The 21,616-nt window shown below is 42.8% G+C and overlaps 1 protein-coding gene across 2 annotated transcripts in view; it reads right to left on the bottom strand.

The window, feature by feature from the left end:
* The window catches only part of COL19A1 (collagen type XIX alpha 1 chain), a 2,464,374-nt gene that overhangs the window by 232,328 nt on the left and 2,210,430 nt on the right, over nucleotides 1–21,616 (bottom strand). The gene's annotated exons all lie outside the window — the stretch shown is intronic.

Below are 21,616 nucleotides of genomic sequence, written 5' to 3'. Positions count from 1 at the left end.
AATAACATCTTGCATGCTGAATTTAGACCTTGTACCGAATGCTCAAGGTGTTCTGATATAGTGCCTATGAAGTGGTATTGTAAACAAACTGAGTTTAAAGAATGTTATCATGTGTGTGTATGCAATGAATGTGTGTCAAATGACATTGTGTTTAAGGGGAGAGAAGGCAACTTCAAGGTCCCTTTGCAGAGCCTGCATATGCTAGCGAGCATGTGTCACAAGCAGGATGCAGGAGGCAATGAGACCCAGCAACCTCAGAGAGAAGCTCACCGAAATCCAGAACAGAGGCTGAAACAAAGGTATCATAGCCGGAATATCCTGGACTCTCTATTTGGGAAAATAAGCCTGAAACTGCACCGCGTTCTGAACAGCTCTGATGAAAGGGAGTATCTGAGAGAGAGTAAGATGTGACTTAAGCACATTTATAGTGAACTCCAGCAAATGCAGAAGGTCTGCCCTATTCTGGAGGTGGGAGAGGACTAACTGGGGTCAGTCCGCTTTCAACAACAAGTCATCGAGATAGGAGAAGACTGGCACCCCTAAACTCTGCAGATGAGCTGCAACCACTGCCATCACTTTGGTGATCACCTGAGAGGGAGAGGCGCTCGTAAGGCCAAAAGGGAGCACAACAAACTGAATGCGCTCCTGGCCCACTGTGAACTGTAGGTAACGTCTGTGGGCAGGCAGGAGCGGAATGTGGAAGTATTCGTCCTGCAAGTCCAACTCTACCATTCAATCTCCCTGGTCAAGGCCAGGCAGAACTTGAGCGAGTGTGAGCATTTTCATTTTCTCCTTTTTCAAAAAGGCACAGATATCCAGGGTAGGACTTAGTCTTCTGTCCTTCTTTGGCACTAGAAAGCCGCGGGAATAACAACCATGACCTACTTTTGGTGTCAGGACCCTCGCTGTGGCTCCCTTGGCCAAGATAGCCATTCATTCCTGGTGGAGTAAGCAGAGATTGTCCTCCGTCAGCCTGTCACAAGTAGGTGGTTTGGGTGGAGGGGTAGTCATGAAGGGGAGGGAGCCCAATCTGGAGAACCTATAGGTCAGATGTTATCGACCTCCAGTGGTACAGGTGATGTCATATCCTGCCTCCCACTGGTTGCCCATGTTGGTTGGAGGGCAACCTAAAGAGGCTTGAAGGCTCGGCTCCCAAAGGGGTGGTGGACTGGCCTGGCCTCTGGTTACCAGACCCATGGGGTCTGTGGATACTGAGTCCTCAGCCATGTAGAATCTGGGGAGCTTGCATGCTTTGATTGCTGGGCAGGTGAAGACACAGCTAGGGGCCCCTTCTGTGGCTGCGAAACGCGTGAAAGGCAGACTGGGGTTGCCGCAAGGCCATGGAAAGGCCCAAGGACCTGGAGGTAGCTCCGCTATCCTTCAAGCACTCCAGTGCTAATTCTGTCTTGTCCCCGAAGAGACAGGAGCCATCAGCATGTCCGTAAACACAGCCTAGACATCCCCTGAAAAGCCAGTCATTCTCAGCCAGTTGTGATACTGTAAGGCCACCGACAAAGAAAATGTTCTGCTTAGTGAGTTGGTAGTGCCCAGCCCACATCAGATCGTGAAGTTAGCTGGGCCTCGTCCATCAGCCATAGCTTGGGAGAGTATGGCCTGGACTTCCCCCAGGCACATAGGCAGCACCTGCACAACCCAATCCCAAAATGAATGGGAGTAACAGCCCAAAGGGCACGCAGTGTTGAAAGACTGTAGTGCCAGGCTGGCAAAAGAAAACTTTTTTTGCCCAAGGTGTCCAGCCTTTTGGATTTCCTATCCGGTGGGATGGTAGGGAATGCACCAGGATTTACTTGGGAAGTGGGGGCTTGGACCATCAAGCTCTCCAGAGTATGGGATTGTATGAGCAAAACTGGCATCCCCTGGGGTGGGGCAATGGTGGCAGGCAATCGTCTTGTCCACAGAAGTCCATGTTCAGGGCTTGGACTAGGCCCTGAGCAGGATGTACATTGCCTCATAAAATTCTCAGAGATGAGCGGGGGTCCCTCTGGCTCCTGGAAACTTGGGCAGTGCATAGATGACTTGCGCACAAGCACATCCGTGAAGTCAGGCCTCAAGTGATGACGCTCCCTCGTTTCGCTGAATGACATCTACATTTGGGGCGAAGTCGAAGACCTCTTCGACTTCTTACTCTTGTTCTTTTTGTGGGACTTACCAAAGTGGGACAACTTAAACTGCGATGAAAATCAAGGGCTCTACCACTGATCCTGTATCTTCCTATTGACTGGTCGACCCTTGTGGTGTCACATGTCAAGTGACAAGGAGCTTGGGAGATGGCTCCCTCAAGGCCTTGGGTTGCATGGCCCAACAATTGAAGCTGGTCTTGGTGTCATGGTCATGCTAAAGACACCAGAGACAGAAGAGGTGCTGGTCTGTCACTGACATTTGTCAGTGACAGGTGACAGAGGACTTGAATCCAGCCTCCCACAATTACATTGATCCCACACCAAGAGACAAGTCTCAAAAAGCTTCAACAAAAGGTCAAAAAAGAACAGTAGCTCTCTCCAGATCTGCTCTGACTGGTGCAGAAAGAAAAGAACTGACGGCAGTGCGCTGGGGTAGCGCCTATATAGGCAGCGCACACATCACTTCCATTGTGAATGCCGCCACCACCACGTGGAGCCAAACAACGTCACATACCACTGTGCAGGGATACTGCTAACAAAAACATTTCTGGATCCAGTCTGATGCCTGGTGATAATTCTAAGGTGAGGAATTTACGGCTAGTAGTGTATATCAAATTTTAGGGTTGATGTATATTATGTGGGAACACAGATTCAGTATTCTATTGTTTTTGTGCCTAGACATAGGATTCACCCTATGACAGCAAGAGTTACCTTGTGTACAAAAATTCTATTCTGAAAATGCTGTAAAAATATTGTATCCTTGTAAATGTAGTATGAACAGAAAAGTGGGTAAAATGCATACAATACACCACTGGCAACACGTTTTTCAAAACACTGGGGGTGGAGTGAGTTGAGTGATGCCTAATATATTGAAAAGATGTTTTAAGTGCTAATCAAGTGGTCTCGGTTAGCTTAGAAAACACAGTTTGCAACTGATTGTCCCAGACACTACAGCACAACATTTACATCTCCATAAGTATTGAAATGCAACATGTATCAGTGAAGAGGGCATCCCCAAGAATAACTCTGCTGTTGCCTTTGGTGTTGGCTCCACTCCCACCTAAATTTGGGTCTAGTTGCACCTCTATGTCTGCGGGTGCTGAGAACGTCACTTGGTAGACAGCTGATCCGTGGGAGGAACTGGTTAGTGGTGTTTGTGTATAAAATACATTTTTTATGCTTATCGTCTCTCCTCTTTAAGAAGATTTCTCTTTTATCAAATTAACTCATGTTTTTTTAATATCCCTCATTCTTTTCATTTGACTGAAAGATGACAGGAACTCTTGTTTACTGAGAGAAATTCGAATCCCACAGTACAGAGCAGCAGCTCCTGCCACAGAATGCTGAAATCAACAATTCCATTTATGCGCAAATGAGAGATTAAATCAAGAACCTAAACTGATGGTCACGCCACTTTTAATGGACCCTGCCAGCACTCGGCACTACTGAAAGTAAAAGGCTTCTCTGCTTGGCCACGTTATTTCATTTAAACGGACCCCCAAAAGACCCGATCTGAAATTCAACACTGAGCAGCCTTGATACAACATACATACAGCCCTGATGACAGACCAGTGACTCCAGTCTGGTCTAGAAACGCGTCGGCAGTATTGGTTGGGAGATTTAAAGTATTACTGTTGCACTAAAGCTAGGACCGGCTGGTCCAGTACTAAAATATACAAGATATTTAATCATTTATCTTCCCAACCCCTAGTTTCTCTCATTCAGTGTTTGTTAGCTTTTTGTTGTTCGTAATTGATATGTTTGTATTATTATTTTTTCAATAATGTCTGATGTGAGAATATTTTCTATTGTGTGTTCTAATGATTTCTAAATGTGTAAATAGTCTTTGCCTTTAATGTTTGCTAACATTAGTCCAGCCTTGTAAATATTTGTAAATATTTGCAATCAATGTCTTTTTTCTGTCAGTAATTTTTTCAAATTATAGAAAATACAAAATGATTGACACAAAATAATGGTGTCCAGGGAAGCGATAATAAAGTGTTTCTTACCCTATATCAAAAAATTGTATTGAGTAACTGTGGTTTGGGCATTTTGTGTTGTTTACTAATGTCCCAGACACTACAGCACAACATTTACATCTCCATAAGTATTGAAATGCAACATGTATCAGTGAAGAGGGCATCCCCAAGAATAACTCTGCTGTGGCCTTTGGTGTTGGCTCCACCCCCACCTAAATTTGGGTCTAGTTGCACCTCTATGTCTGCGGGTGCTGAGAACGTCACTTGGTAGACAGCTGATCCGTGGGAGGAACTGGTTAGTGGTGTTTGTGTATAAAATACGTTTTTTATGCTTATCGTCTCACCTCTTTAAGAAGATTTCTCTTTTATCAAATTAACTCATGTTTTTTTAATATCCCTCATTCTTTTCATTTGACTGAAAGATGACAGGAACTCTTGCTCAATGTTTTAAACCTCATGATGCCGATATCCTTAACAACTGCACATATTGTTAATAAGAATGTAAAACTCATCCAAGTCACAAATTATTTACTGAGCTCCGTTTGAAGTCAAATAGTAGAAGTTGCATTGCTGTCAATTTCTGTTGAAGCACACACATTCTCCGTGTTCAGGAATGGCAGAAGTGTGTGTGCCTCCTGGGTTAACAAACTCAAACAGGGTTCCCACGTTATAAGGACCTGCCTGAAAAGTTTGAAGAAATGCCTTGCAAAGAATAAGAAAACACATCAGGCTAATGGCATTAGCTATGTTAGATTCCTCGTTATTAATAGATAGTCTTGCTTCAAATTCTATTCAAATATTGCAGCACAATTGCAAGGCCGGGAAAGCATGGGATCTGGGGAATGAGGACTCCTTTGCCCCTCCCCCTTCCTGACAGGCTTGAATCAGTCGAGTTTTTTTTAACTTCCAATTGGTCAGTCAACTTTAACATTTTTCACCAGTTAAAAATCACCTAAATCACTAGGTGGTCAGGTGGTTCTGGTGTGCTACTAATAAATGCCAGCAGAAAGAGTGCCATAGATAAGGTTGCAGGCATCCTCTGGCTTATTTTTTTCTCTTTAGATTAATTTGCCAGTGGTCCTTTGATCCACACCACCACTACTACTATCTCAAAATGAGTTAAAGCTCAATCTGTGCCTGAATAACTAATGTCACTGGTAGACGTGCATTTTCGGTCCTGTACAATTTGTACCTCACCCTCAAAGCACACTTAATTATACCCTTTCCAGAGTTCATTTGTAAGCATCTTCAGAATTGATAAACGTTTGTAAAATAATTATGAATACCTGCAAAGTTCTACTTCTGGTGGTGTCCTAAAAGATTTTAATGACCACCTAACAGACACAACTATCCTTCAGTTTTCCACCCTTAACCTTCTCTTGGAAGCCTGCACTTTGACGGATGGGCTTTATTATTATTTTTTTTTTTTTTTTACAGGAGCAAGTGGTTTTCCGCATAGGATTCCTAGATCTGTGAAATAGGGTTTTTTTAAGATGTAGAATTTTTTTATTTTTTTTACCGATAGGTGGCACACTGATATAAAAATAAATCGAGCCCTCTGCCAGTCAGGAAATCTAATACAAGCTCTTTCGTTATACCTGCCAACCTACTTTAATAGTAAAGATTTTCGTTTGTAGTCTGCAAGCTACGTCTATGCACTTAGAGCACATCAAGACGAATGCATAATAGAAAGGAGGAAAATATAAGCTGTCCAAGTAAAAATCACATATCGTTTCATACTTCATTGACATACCGTTCTCTCTGTAAATATCTGCAACTTAAGTTGTTTCACTCGAGTTCTAAATAATATGTACCAATAAAATGTCATATCTTGTCCTGTGAGTGGCTGAGATTATTCAAGCATCCCGAACATCACTTTTCGTGTTTCTCAGTTTTTTACTTTGATGAGATTTTGGGGGGAAATTACGGGCACTAACTGCTTTTATGTTTTGAAATTAATCATTCTTCCGGGGAATGCTTTATAAATATTACAATCTAGTTTCTGATGCTGTACACTCTCCTCTTCAAGATTCCTGCATTCCGAAGGCGTTGCCTCATATTCACAGGGGAAGGTGTAACGAGCAATCAGCCATTCCCACTATTATAGGAGCACAGAGCAACCCGTGACCTTTCCTGATGACGATGTCGCTTGAGGGATGTCGCCCTGCACGTTCGCGTGTATGAAAGTCTTGATCAAAGCGGAACCGTCTACGTACCTAGCAACGAAAGAGCAGCATCTCGCATAATCATGAATGATTTATTCGCCGGCCCTATCACCGGAGGAGCAACTAACCATAGGGAGACCGCATGTTCGCGTTCTGCAACATCTGCTAGCCGCTCGCTGCAAAAATAATTAAAATTCTGAGCTGGTCACTGAGAAATAGCTTCAGCTAACAATGGCACGAAAAGGTCAAAGCAAGGAAATGAAACAGGTTATTCACATGTATTTTTGGACGGAGGTCCGGGAAGGTTAAATTTACAACCATAAGTTAGTATCTCTGAGGTAGAAGAACATATGAGGATGTGGCCATGGAGACTTAAAGATGGATAGAGGCGGAAGCTACGAGCCAACGGGCCTCATTATGAGTCTATCATACTATGAATGGTTTGGTGTTCCCAGATGCATCATCACAGTGTCTGGAAATATAATACCCGGTGTTACTAGGTGCAAACCCACACCCACCCAATAATACAGCGGCAGAAGAGGGGTAGAGGTTGTGGACAAAGGCTCAGCCCACTCCCCGCTAAATAGTCCAGCACCACCTGGGTGTAGACAATGCTCCCCGAGCTTTAAACATGAATCCCCTGGCCCATGATGACGCCCCGATGACGCCCCAAATCCCCACAACCACCGATGTGCAGCAATTTCTCAGGTGGTAAATGAAATTATAAAAGGGACCAATATTGGTCCTGGATTCGGGTTTAACATGCGGAAGTAGACCTAGGAAGTAACAGGTTTGTATGTTATTTTCCCTTCCAGGATCAATCTCTTAGAATGCCTGTTATGTGTAGGCCTGGGCGAAATTTAAATTACGGTTGAATAATTCACGTAATTTCTCGAGTAAAACATGCTTCTCATGCAAAATTCCCAAATTAATGCTGTTTCACAACTTTGCATTATTACGCACCAACTGTGGTAAAAAGTTACTGTGAATGTGACTTTAGGTAAAAATGTACCACAAACATATGGGCACGACAAACCCCAAGCGACTGTTTACGCAGTGTTTTTGTTTTGGAGATTTTTTTTAGCGCAAAATGTGCCTTAGCTCTAAATGACAGATTTGCATTTCACATAATTACAAGCAATTTTGCTGAAAATTTGCATAATTATACAAATGAAAATTAAGCTAATTTTTAACACACTTAGGGGCATATTACCAAGCAATAGCGAAAATTATCGCTATTGCTTGGTTAGAGACAAAATTTTACCGCTGAGGTGCGGCGATTTTTATCGCAGATAAACCTTGGTATTACCAAGGTTTATCGCAAATGCGATAAAAAACGGCCGCAATGCATGAATATCGCTGAAAAGTCAGCGATATTCATGCATTACCGAGCTAATGCTTTTAGCCATGTTATCCACCTCCCATTGGATAACATGGCTAAGAACTGCTCAGGGCAGGTGTTAGCTTTTGGAGATATTCGCGCTTAGCGCGAATATCTCCAAAAGTTGGTAATAGAAGATAGCGATGTTAGCGACTGTTTCCAGTCGCTAACATCTTGGCACGCCCACTTTGCATGTCATTAGTGATAAATATCACTGACATGCAAAGTGGGGCCCAAGATGGTCGCTATCTCCTACTAGCTGTCGCTAACTGGTGTTAGCGACAGCTGGGTAATAGGGAGATAATTTTATCTCCGCTTTCTTGGCTTTTAAAGCCAAAAAAGCGGAGATAAACCCCCTTGATAATATGCCCCTTAGTTAATTGCTGTCGGGACACCAACAGGAATTTGTGTTTGCAACCCCTTGGCATTCTTTCACTAAAGAGAAGCCAACTTGGAATGAGGTTGAACGACGTCACTTTCAAAGGTATGTATTTTCGTGGAGAAAGCACTGGAAGCAGTGCATAAAAGACAGTAGTGTACTGGACATTACCTAACAACAGTGAAAATTTGAGGTTAACTTATCTAATTTCTTACATGTTTCTGACCATTGTTAATATGGAGAGAGGGAAGCAGAGGGAATGCTGAAATGCGTAAGAGGGTAAAAGTTGTTACATTAAACCTGCACTCCAAAAACTTTATTGACGAGGCCTCAGCTAAAGTATCCTGTTGAGTTTTGATGGCTTCATATCTAGAAGGGAAAAATAAATAATATACTTACTGATAAAAAAGATCTGGAGTGGCGGGGTGGTAGTATGAAGACAGGGACAGGTATTGTTTATGTGCAGCACGTTTTGTATTCATCAAGTTAACTGCAGGATTTGCCTTCTTTCCTGCTGTCAAAACATTCTATGAGTAATGATTAGCCAGGTGATGATTAGTGAAGATGCTGCACTGCGTTGCTTGAAAGGCAAAGAGCAGAAAATAGAAACGGCGCACTCTATGCTGTAATGCACCAACGCTGGCTCATTTGCACCATAGTGCAAGGGGGCCTCTGTTGTGGTCAGGATAGTTTTTCTGCGCAAAAACTATGCTGAATGTAATTTTCCTCTTTATATGTGTGCTGTAGAACGAAGTACACTTGCAAAGAGGAAAAAACTAGGAGAAATAAAAATATTTCTCCTTCTTACAACAGCCTTAAGGAGGTGCAGAATTTTGGCATCAATCCATGTCTTCAAGCCTTTCTGGATAAGGGTTTGTGTTGAAATTCATGAGTGGATGCATAGGAACACCCATGCACCACCCATGAAAAGCCTCCTTAACGCAAAGGAGCGCCTTGCATTCCTTTGGGTTACAATCCAACGCATATTGTATTTTGCATTGAATAGTAAATACAAACCAACACTGTGCTTCAAGTCTGAGTTAAAAAAAGTGACACAAACTAAACACAACAGGTTTGTAAATCTGGGCCCTGGTTTCGTAGCATATAAAGAAAGCTATTCTATGAGATTGAAGGGAAGTTACAGGATACTGGTTTGAGGCAATTGATGGCGGTTAGAGTTCCATTGCAAATGGCATGAAGGTCTGTCATGGAGGGATTGGGTATGAGAGGATATTGTGGACAGCAGTTTGCCACAGCAATTGGATAATTAAATGTTGTGGTGGCTGGTGTTTATTTTATTGACAAAGAAGATGTTGATGCTGGTTTATTTGCCTATACAACAAGGCCAGACTGGCTGTATGGGACTTCTGGCATTTCTGTGGGAAGCTGGGAGGGTGGGGGTGAAGAGGGTTTTGGTACTGGGGACCATTTTTGTTACTGTGCAGTTCATCAGTTACAATCATAATCTAGCACATTGAGCTATGAGGTGTCATCTACATGCAAACTACATGGTGCAGTTTAGAAAGTTATATATTTTTCTGAGTCTTTCATTATCCTAATTTTGCTAAAAAGGGTTTATTTGGGTAAAAATACATTCATATTAGTAAAGCCAACCCTCACCACAGCGTGATATTCTGAATCATGGGTTTGTGCTTCAATCAATCAATCAATCAACAGCATTTGTAAAGCGCGTTCCTCACCTGTGAGGGTCTCAAGGTGCTGGGGGGGGGGGGCAGAAGCAGCTACTGATCGAACAGCCAGGTCTAGAGAAGTTTTCTGAAGGTCAGCAGGTACTTGGTTTGTCGCAGGTGGGAGGGGTGTTCCATGTCTTGGCGGCGAGGTGGGAGAATGATCTGCCGCCAGTGGTCGTTCGGCAGATGCGTGGGACGGTGGCGAGGGCGAGGTCTGCAGGGCGAAGCTGGCAGTTTGGGGTGTAGAAGGTGATTTGTTCATTGGGGTATGCTGGACTGGCGTTGTGGAGTGCTTTGTGAGCATGGATGAGGAGCTTGAATGTGATCCTCTTGTTGACCGGGAGCCAGTGGAGGTCTCTGAGGTGGGCGGTGATGTGGCTGTGGTGAGGGATTCCAAGGACGAGGCATGCGAAAGCGTTTTGCATGCGTTGAAGTCTCTTCTGGAGTTTGGCCGTGCTTCTTCACCCCAAGCACTCTTTAAAATGCCTACCAGTATGGATAACTTGATTTCCTACACCTTGTATTTCCCTTTGTCTTTGTAACATTTTCTATACACTGATTTACACACATATTATTCATTACCTCTGTATTTGTATGTGATGTTAAGTGCTTCGACACCCTACACTGGTTTGAGAGGAGCTATAAAAGAAATGAAATACATGTGAGAGAAGGGCTATGGAGAGATGAGAGGCACTGTTGGAGGGTGATAGTGAGGGATTAATTGAAGAGCCCCAACAAAGATTGTTGTATCCTGGTGCACTCTAAGGTCATCACTAACTATGTTTCAAAAGCTAATATAATTGAATATATAATGAAAAATGTGTTGCAGAATGCATCCATTTTTGCCAAATGTTCTTGGGAGGAGAACCCCCCAAACCCACCTTGTAGTGGTCAGGTTCTCTCAACACACACACTATGTACTGGGCAGGTTCTGGTCTGACAACATTTGCCAAGGCTGCTTTGTGTTCCCAGTCTGGCTCTGCTATACAATGAGAAATGGCAGGGCCATAAGAGTATTTATGTGGCAGTTTTGCTTTCATGGACTGCCTCAGAGATTGTCTTAATGCATTAGTAGGACTAGATGTAATGGACGGGGAAATGGCACACACTGGAAAAAATTCTGAATGGTATACGTCAGTCTGTAAGGAGAAGTGAGGTTAGTGTGAATCTTTGTATTTTTCTTGGTACTTGCTGAGGTTGAGGTTTTGTGACTACCAGAGTGCAATAAGTTTATTTAATTGTTTTGCTTGTGCTTTGCACATGAGTGCTGGTTATACGTTGACTCACTTTGTAGTTTTTTCACATTAGGTGCTGGAGATGGGGTAGTGTGGCCACACCTTGGTGAAGGATGTTATTGTGAACATTTTTGAAAGGTTGGTGGAGGTTATGCTTGATATAAACTGACTGACCATTTTGGAGTGGTTTAGGAAGAGAGACATGGAGTGTGGAGTAAGGTGACTGGGGAAGTGTAAAAGAAAGTGTTACAGGAAAGAGAGATTGGGGGATGCTGGCAGCACAAATGGGTGCGGCTTGTGAGGTTGTGCATGGGTGTGGTGTTGTGGGATTTGCTGTGAGGTAGAGAGTGAAAACATATTTCTGTAAGGAGATAGCCACTACAAACACCTTTCCATCTAGCTATTATCCTGGAAAGTACACTGTCAACGGAAACTCTTATTATTCTTCACGCTTATTTTATTTTTATTATACCTATTTCTATTTAGGGAATACCTCAGAAATGGTAACTGTCTATCCTCCAACAAACTCTGAGAACTGTTCCTATCTACATAGACTGATCAAATGCTAATTCACTTTTTAAAAATTGTTTTCTCGCTAAAGTGCTTTGAAGTTGGTAGAAGGCAGCATCCAGAATAGCTTAAGAGGAATTATTATTACATGTTATTGATGGATCTAGTCCGCTTGAAGTCATTTAGACATTTTAACTATGACAGAAGTGGAAATTAAGCTTTTTATGATGTTCTGTGTAGTGAAGTGTTGGACCTGGCCCTTTTTGCAGGCTTATCCCCAAGCATTTTGCGTACTATTCTTTTTTACCCTGTTTTTGTTGGCTTTACATTTAATACTAATTTGCTAAATGGTATGTATGTAACATTTTTGCTGCAAAATAAGGAATCACAAAATTTGAAATTCCTTATTTTGCGATTGCACTTAAGGAATCGCAAATGTTGCGATTCCTTAAATGCAATGTATCAAAGAAAAAATAATTCAAACATGCCCATAAGGATTCGCAAATTACCACCAACTTCTAGTTGGTGGTAAGTTGCGAATTCTTTAAAAAAAGCAATTTTCAAAAAAACCAAAGGTGCCATATGACGCTCATACATGCCAATTCCAGTTTTGGGGAGGCTGTTCCTGCTGCAAAAAGCATCAATAAGCCATCAAAATCGACGCATCGCCCTACTGTCTGTTTTTCTGCAGTGCAGGAGAAATTGCCATGCACCGCCGCCGTGAGGTTGAAGAAATTGAAGCGCCGCCTGTCAGCCGCCGAAGAAACCGCCTCAATCTGAGTTCAGCGCACTGTGTCTCAAAAGTCTGAGACCCTCTCACTGACTCCGATGCAGGCCCTGCTGTGCGGCTGAAAGAATCAACGGATAGTCGGACAGCGGCCCCCGTACAATCCGGATTGGGCACAACACTTCTCCTGCATGTAGCAGAATTGACGCATTGCATCACTGTGTTTTCTGATGCATCCCTCCTCTGCAGCTGTTTTTCCTTGTACATGTTGATGCATCTAAAGGTACTTTGTGTAAAATCACTGCATTCATAGTTTCCTGTCATCAATATTACTTAAACCTTCAACAAGTCATACTTTGAGTTGTGTATGTTGGATTTTTGTTGTTTTGGTCGTGTTTGGTTTAGATAAAGATACTTTAATTTCTAAACTGGTGTGGTGTCCATTTGTAGTGTTTTCACTGTTACTGTTTGTTTTATGTACAAATGCTTTACACATTGCCTCTGAGATACGCCTGACTGCTCGTGCCAAGCTACCAAGTGGGTGAGCAGGGGTTATATAGGTGTGTAGCTCCCTTACCCTGACAAGAAGGAAGGGTCCCTACTTGGAAAGGGTGCATACCACTGACAACCAGAGACCCCCATTTCTAACATGGACATAGATGAAGTGAAAGTAGATAGGTAAAATGCAGAAGCATACCTAGCAGCATTCAAGCAATACTTTTGGGAGATTATGCGTTTGTTTTAAGTATTGTAGAAGATTTGTGCGTAACATGATGACCACCGCCCATTTTGTCTGATGTCAGTTAAATCTTGGATTAGTTCATTAAAGATAGGGGAAATGCTGTAGATGAGCTAAGGTTTCAATAATTGTGAATGTCTATAGCGCATAAAAACAAAGGTGTGCAAGAATTAATAGTATTAGTGCTCATGTCAAAAAGTTGCTGTATTCATAACACTGTAGTTTCAGTCCTCCAAAAAAAGGCCACCTCATACACACTGCTCACCAATTTACAGTGAAACTGATTCTAGCTATGAGAAGGTAGTTAAGATACATCTGTGAATTTCTTTTTTAATCCTGCAAGTCCCTGACAAGGATCAAAGTAATACCAATCACAATGATTATTTACTTTTGTCAAACTTATGGTTTTTTCTTGGATCTTACTTACTGAAATCGAACAAGTTTGCTAAACAAGATGGATAGTAAAAGGAAATCAAAATGATACGAGCCAGCGAAATGAAGGGGGCATTTCTAATATTCTTTCCATGCAGTCAGTCTGCATGGCCAGTGGCCTCCAAGACTGTTGTCAGAAAAGGGAGCTAATGATGGGCGTGGCTTAGTGCCCAACGAGGATGGCAGCGCTGGCGTGAACGCTCCGTTGCCGCCGGAGCGAACTAGCGGACCGCACTCACCTTCCCCTCAGCAGACGGAGGATTTCGTTGTTGGAAAGCCTCAGGCATGCGTTGAAACTTCTTGCGGGGTCTCTTGCAGCTGCATACACTGCTTTCCCTGAAGAAATTCCTTCGGTCGCGGCTTTATGACAGCCACAGCTGCCATCTTACGATCTTGAGCCCCTGCGGCGTACTTCACGGATGGCGCATTTCTGGTTTCAACGGCTACCTGCAGCGCCCGGCGCTCTCTCAACTACTCATGGTGGGCTACTATTTTCTCTATAATTGACTTCGTATGACTTGTATGGCTTTTTACTCGTTTATACAAGCTGCCTTTCCTCTTCTCCCATCCCGGCGGCCATTTTATGATTTTGGCTCTTTTTTGCCACAAATATGCAGCTTATGGCCATCATCACCCTAATTTGATTAAGCAGCTCCTGTGGGCTCCTCTCCTCCTACGGTGGACTTTGTCCCTGAAATTCAATTTCTTATTGCTGATCATATACATTGGAGGTTGAGGGGATCCTCTGTATGTGTTGCCTGGGTGTTCTCCTTAGCGGTAAATGTAAATGTAAATGTATGAAACTTATATAGCGCAGGACTTACCCTGGGGCATCTCCGCGCTTGCTTAGGGAACCCGTCCTGGTATTCCCCTGTGAGAAACCCCGGCAGGGTATCCACAAGGTGAAAGCCAGGCATCCCGCAGCGAGGGGCCGATGTGGAGATTAAGCAAGCTATTGCCCAGAGTCGCAGAGTGTGACCCCGTGAGTCAAGTAGGCACCGGAGCGAGAATTGTCGAGATCGTGGAATTTATGCGCCCTAGACCCGCCGAGGCGGGGAATCGAACCCTGGTCCACGGTCGATCTCAGATTCCGGGTCTGCCGCCTCTAACCACTGAGCCACACTTCTCCACTGTGGAGCGGTGGCTGTTCCCTCATATGCAGGCTTACAGTAAACTATACTAGTGCGGTTTCACAGTGCAATTTCATCAGGAACTCATTTTTGTCAGCTGCCTCTCCTCTCCTCACATCTTAACGGCCATTTCTATGACTTTTACGATTTTGCCATTTTCTGTCATGGTCTTGCAGCATGTGACCAACCTTCCACTGATGTAACTTAATGATTCCTATTGAGTTTTTCTCCTCATGTGGTGGACTCTGTCAGTGCATTCTAATCCTCTGTTGCTGTTCATATATCCTGTAGTTTAAGGAGGTCCTTTGAGTGTGCTGCCTGGGTGTTTTCCTTAGTAGCGGCTGTTACCTCATGGGCAGGCTTACAACAGATTGTGCTAGCAAGACTTCAAAGCACACTTTCATCAAGAATTCTAAAAACATTTCAGCGTTGGATCAATTCGAAGCTTCACAAGCACCCCCTGCTCAATTGCCACAGTCAACCATGGAACCCTCTACACAGTCTGCCGGGAAAGCCACTATTAAACGGCAAAAAAAGGATCCCCCCTCACCATCTACTTCTGCTTCGGCCATTTCCATGGAGTTGCTGTTAGAGGAGATAGGGGCACTCCGCCCTTTCATGGAAGAAACTAATGCTAAATTGCACGTTTTGACTGATAACTGGTCACAAATGGACGCAAGAGTCACGTCAGTGGAGTGCAATGTTTCCTCTCTTCAAGAATCATCTGCTAAAGTCTCTCATATGCATTCCCAGATCTCTTCTTTTCAAAAGCAGGTCGAAGATCTTGAAAATCGGAATAGACGCAATAACCTGCGTATCTACGGCCTAGTGGAGGGCTGCGAGGGGAATGACCCCATTGCTTTCTTCAAATCTTTCTTGCCTAAACTCTTACATCTGCGGGAGGGCACTGTGCTCAACATACAGCGAGCTCACAGGCTTGGGCAAATTTCTTCATCTGCTTCTGCTTCAACGAGACCGAGAGGCGTGATCATGTATTTCCTGGAATACGCTAACCTTTTAAAAGTACTCTCGGCGGCTAGAGCCTCTCCGCGTCTTACATGGTCAGGATCCCTCTTGTTTTTCGTGCAGGACTACGCCAAAACCACTGCCAATCGCCGTAAGGCCTTTCTGGATATGAGATCCGATCTTAGATCCATTGGCGCCCGATATGGACTTTTTCACCCTTGTCTCTTTAAGGTCACCTACAACAATAAAACGACAACCTACGAGGATCCTGTGAGACTCCAGAGCTTCTTGAACTCTTGTCGAGCTGCTGACATGGATACTTCTGGTTCCTCTTCTTCACTCCCTCCATGACTCTCCTAAATTGCTGAAGTTTCCTCAAAATTTGGATTCTTATATCCCATACTTGAGTTTAATAGTTGTACCTTAGATTCTTCTATACCTTGTAAAACTTTCTTATGCTGGTCTTGTTTCATCATTATTCCTGTTGTTTACTCTCCCTTTGTTTGCTACTTTTGAGGATGCAATTTCCTCAAGGTTTTCCTTTTCATTTTCATTGTCTTGTTCTCCTGATACTCTACTCTTGTCTCCACAGATCATATACTGCGTTCCGTGTTTCCTCCGGCTGGACGGCTCGTTGGCCCCGGACGTCTTGTCTCCTCCAGTTGGCTCTACCCCCCACCCCCCCCCCCCCCTCCCTTCACATCCGTTTTTTTCCCTGGCTGTGATCCCCTACTTCCCTCCCCTGTAAGTACGTTTCCCTTCCCTTTCTGGCATGTTTGCTCACGTTCCTGCTCCTATCTCCTTTCCCTTGTCTTCCTCCCTATTCATTCTTTGCTTAAAGGTGTCACTTCTTCTTTGTCGCTTTCAGTTTCTCTCTCTTCATCCTTTTCATCTTTCATCATTCATCTTCTGGATTTCCCTGCCCTGTTTTTCTGTCTCAGTCTGTTTCCTTCTGATGTTCTTCATCTTCATCGCATTCTCCTCCTTCCTCCTCCGAGTTTTCTATTCTTATGTTCTTTTTCTCGCTTCCTTCTTCAGTGTTCCACACTTTGATAACTCATTTTTCTTTCGGCTCAAAGAATATTCCTATTTTTCACTCTGACTGTATTATCGCTTTCCTTTTTAAGCTCTTTCCATGCTTTTTATTCTCAGATGTATTCCTATGTTCTCTTCCTTTTTTCCTCCCTTTTGCCTCTGACTATTTTGCTCTTTCTTCTCTTGATTTATTTCTTCACTTCTTTCCTCTTCATTTTCACTTCTTTATCCTTCATAAGTACTTGCTTTCTTTTCGAATGTTGTTTATCATGGGCTTTTTTCCTGAATTTGCTCTATTTGCCAATTTTTGCATGTTTTGCATGTTATGTCACTGAAAGTTATTACATGGAATGTGAAGGGTATCAATTCCCCAATCAAACGCCAGAGGATTTTGTCCCATCTAGCTAAATTGAACGTTGACTTTGTATTTTTGCAAGAAACTCACCTTTCTGATGCAGAATCTGCAAAACTTAAGAGAAGTTGGGTGGGCGATGTTTATTATTCACAGGGGGATGGTAAGCATAGTGGCGTAGCAATATTGTGTCGTAAATCTTTATCTCACTCCTTGGTTGCTCAGGAGTCGTATGCCGATGGTAGATGGGTTCATGTCAGACTGCCTCTCAGAGGTGTTTCAATCTCTCTTCTTAATGTATACACCCCTACTGGTGGCGATCCTGTTTTCTGGAATGCAATGTCTCAGCACATCACCCAATTTGTTGATGATAATTTCATTCTCGCAGGGGACTTTAGCCAACTCTTTGATCCCTTCTTAGACAGGAACTCTAATGCTTCTTATATCCCAAATAAATCTCATAAACTTTTTGTTCAAGCCATTTCCCAACACAAACTCATTAACGCTTTGCGCTTATGTAACCCAATGATAAAAGAATTTACTTTCTATTCCCCCTCCCATCATTACCAATCGCGGATTGATTATATTTTTGTTATCCACAACATTGCTCAGATCCTTACCAGGGCTGAAATAGGTCCGATTTTACTTTCAGATCATGCTCCTGTTTCAGTTAATGTTGACATACTGCCTAAAGTTGCTGGCCCCAAAAGGTGGCGCTTTAACAACGGCATTCTTTTGGACCCTAAGTTTACTACCTCTTTTACTGCATTTTTTGAAGAGTTTTTTTTTATCAATGACACCTCCTCTATCCCCAAACATACCATTTGGGATGCTTTAAAAGCCGCAGCAAGAGATTTTATAATTGGGTATGTGGCGAAAAAACGAAAAGCTGCTCGCAAATACACTGGAGATCTCGTTCAAGATATCAAGAGATTGGAGCACGCCTACTTTACTTCACACTCGCAAGACAGTCTGACAGCCCTTGTTGCCGCTAAAATGACTTTTAACAAAAAGTCTACAGAAGATGCCCCTTTATATCTATTGAAATCAAGTGCAAAGTTTTATGGGGGTAGAAATAAAGCAGGGAGAATCTTAGCTAACTATTTGAAAGTCAAACACAACAAGTTGAATATTGAATCTGTTTATGATATTAATGCCAATCTTAAACACAAAGATGTTGATATTCTTGATCAGTTTTCGCTGTTCTACAAGTCCCTCTACTCCTCTGAAACTCAACCCTCTCCCCATTCCTTAGCACATTTCTTCTCTACCATAACCAAGCCTGATCACTTCCCTCTTGATCTCTTTCATTTGGAATCGGACATTTCCCAACAAGAATTGCTCAATGCGCTCCAACACCTCAAAAAAGATAAGGCCCCCGGGCCAGATGGCTTTACAGTCGAATTCTTTCTCCATTTTTCCAAACTCCTCATTCCGAAATTGCACTCTCTCATTGATACTTTTGTTGCCCTAGGTAGTTCCTCAGGTTCCTTTTCTGACGCCCACATCTGCCTTATTCCTAAGGAAGGGAAAGACACCCAATACTGCATAAATGTTAGACCTATTTCTTTAGTCAATATTGACTATAAAATATTTGCTAAGTCACTAACTGCGTGATTAGACCTCTTACTTCCTGACCTCTTAGGTGAGGAACAGTCTGGCTTCGTCAAGGGTTGATTTATCACTGATAACACTAGACTTCTATTCAATGTGTTGTCTAAATCTTCACGTTTCCCTCATTCCCTTGCAGCAATTGCTTTAGATGCCGAAAAGGCATTTGATAGGGTTGAATGGTCCTATCTTTTTCACACGCTTACATGGTTTGGTTTTGGCCCCAGATTTATTTCTTTTATTTCTTTGCTATACTCCAGGCCGCGTGCAGCGGTGTGCGCTAATGGTTTGGTTTCTTCCTTTTTTGATCTCGGTAGAGGTGTTCGTCAGGGTTGTCCCTTGTCCCCTTTTCTTTTCAATTTGGCTTTGGAGCCTTTTTTGTCCAGGCTTCGCCAAAATCCCAATATTCATGGCTTCCCGGCTCTACACTCCCAAATCAAGCTTGCTGCATACGCTGATGATATTTTACTGCTTATTTCTAATGCCACTGAATCAATTCCCGCTTTCATTGCTGAAGTTAAGGAATACTCCATGATTGGGTTATAAACGTAACAATGATAAATGTGAGATCCTACCCTTGACGAAGTTTACTTTCAAACCTGATTTCAGTGCTTCCAATTTCACATGGAGTTCATCTCATATCAAATATTTAGGTCTGTATGTTACCCCCTCTATCTCGGAAACGGTCTCTCTTTGCCTTAACGAATGTATTAAAAAAATATCAGACCTCACAGCCAGATGGCATCCTCTTTACTTGTCTTGGTGGGGGCGCCTTGACACTATTAAGATGATGCTATCTCCCATACTTCTTTATACAATCTCAAATATCCCGGTACCCAACCCTTCTAAATTTTTCAAAAAAATTATTCGATTTTGGCCTCTTTTCTCTGGAACAACAAAAAGTCTAGGATGTCTCTCGCTAGACTGATACATCCCAAATCAGAAGGCAGAGTCAATTTTCCAGACTTTCCGGCTTATCATAAAGCCTTTTTGCTACGACAAGCTTCCTTTTGGTTGCTAGACCCTGCCTCTCCTTGCCCTTTATGGGCTAAAGTTGAGCGCCTTTTTCTTTCCCCCTTCTCTTTTGCTAAATATGTTTCCTTCTCGCGTAAACCCCCCTTCATTTCCACACCCATTCACAAATTCACTACCAAATTACTCCTATCCTCCACTTCTCCTCCTCCTACTACTATGGCTGACTTACTTAATTCCACTATTTGGCACAATGTTCATTTATTGATTCATAACAAGCCCTTTTACTGGAAGTCCTGGAGACTCAGAGGGTTGATTTGGATTTCCCAACTTTTCTCAGGTTCCATCTTTTTACCTTTTTCGACTCTCCGTTCCTCTTTTGACTTGCCCGCTGCTTTTTTCCACAAATATCTTATACTTAAAGAGGTAGTGATGGAGGCTTACACCCGACTCTCACAAACACAAACCCCTTTCACACCACTCACCCCCACTGCAAAGCTTCATTCCTTTCTGCGTACCACTTCCAAAGCATCCCTCATTTACAAATATCTTCATGCCATAGAGTGCATAAGGCCCAAATCTATAGTGGAGGAACAATGGGAACATGATCTTGCTGCGTCTTGGCCGATATCCTTGTGGGACAGGATATGGACTAAGATTCGCAAATCATCCAGAGCGGCGAACTTAACGCAATCCTTGTTCTTCATATATAATAGACAACTCCTTACACCATTTAACCTTCATAAGCGGTTTTCAGTAACTCCGGACACTTGTTGGTCCTGCTCCTCTCCACAAGCCACCTTATTTCACATGTTGTTCCTTTGTAAATCGGTCCATAACTTCTGGCTACAAGTATGGGCCCAAATCAATGTAATTTTTTGCACTTGTATTCCTTTCTTCTACACCCATGTCTTCTTGGGAAGTCTCTACCCTTGCTGGGAAAATGTTGAACTCAATGTCCGGATTATCGATTTACTGCTGGCTGTAGTGTTTCAACAAATTACACTCAACTGGAAAAATTCTTCTAATATCTCCTTTAGAGCATGGTGGTACAATGTGTGCTATAACCATAGGCTGGACATTGCTTTTGTCTTTCCCATTCATTTGGCAACGAAACCTACGGACCTATGGCTCCCTCTCACGATGTACCTTGATATGTGTGTCAACTGTTCATTCCAACCGCAACCTGCCCAGCAAGAAGTCTCCAAACCTTCTTAATTGCCCTTTGCATTCCCCCTCTTCTCCTTTACCATTTTATGTATATGCACCTTTGCTTTGTTGTAACTTTTCCAATTATTATATTTCCTATCCTTAGCTCTTAAGCCCATGTTTCACTTTTAATAACAATTTTGTTGTACTACTCTTATAGCTTGCTACTACATTTTGTATTGACACCTTGCCTTTTTCACCTGACTAATAAAATTCTTTGAACTGAAAAGAAAAGGGAGCTAATAAAAAGACAAGCTTTCATTTTTCATTAATGAATAAATGCAGACCTGTGAAAAGATTGCTTTCACCTACATTTTTATATTTACTTGTGTTGGAAGGTGGTTTATTAGTTGGAGCAGGTAGGTACCTACAACTAGTAATAATGCCACAATCACAAATAAGGTCCAGCCAAGTTTTCAAAAAATGAATTCTTGCTCAACCCTTGGTAGCTTAGCTGCGAGTAGACAGGCTTAACTTAGGAGACAGGTGTGTAAAGCACTTAATATCACAAAACAGTAAATAGTCTGATACAAAACACAAAAATCCAACACCAATAAAAAAAAATAGGAAATATTTTTTGATTAAAATAACACTTAAATAACATAAAACCAATGGAGAGAACTAGAGATATGAATTTTGAAAGATTAAAAGTCAAACTAGCTCTTGGAAGCAAATAGCGCACAAAGGGTTCCAAAAGTTCGTGTTGGACCAGGACAAAGTCAAGAGTTCAGGCTGACCGAGAGGTAACACTTACTTCCAGAAGTGCAGAAAAGTGGTCCACAGCACCAGCCAAGGGTTCAGAAGCTCTGGTTTGCCACTTTGGGTCAGGGACTACAGCCCCCACAATGTACCTGATCAATCCAAGTAAAATCCAGCTGCAGTTTCCCTAATTGTCGATGTTGCAGGGAGCCCTTCCAGCACGTTTCCATCTGTTGCTGATCAGGGAGTCCACTCTTTATGCT

Source organism: Lissotriton helveticus, chromosome 6 (genome assembly GCF_964261635.1).
Source record: "Lissotriton helveticus chromosome 6, aLisHel1.1, whole genome shotgun sequence".
Classification (NCBI taxonomy): Eukaryota; Metazoa; Chordata; class Amphibia; order Caudata; family Salamandridae; genus Lissotriton; species Lissotriton helveticus.
This window is presented reverse-complemented; position numbering and strand designations above follow the sequence as displayed.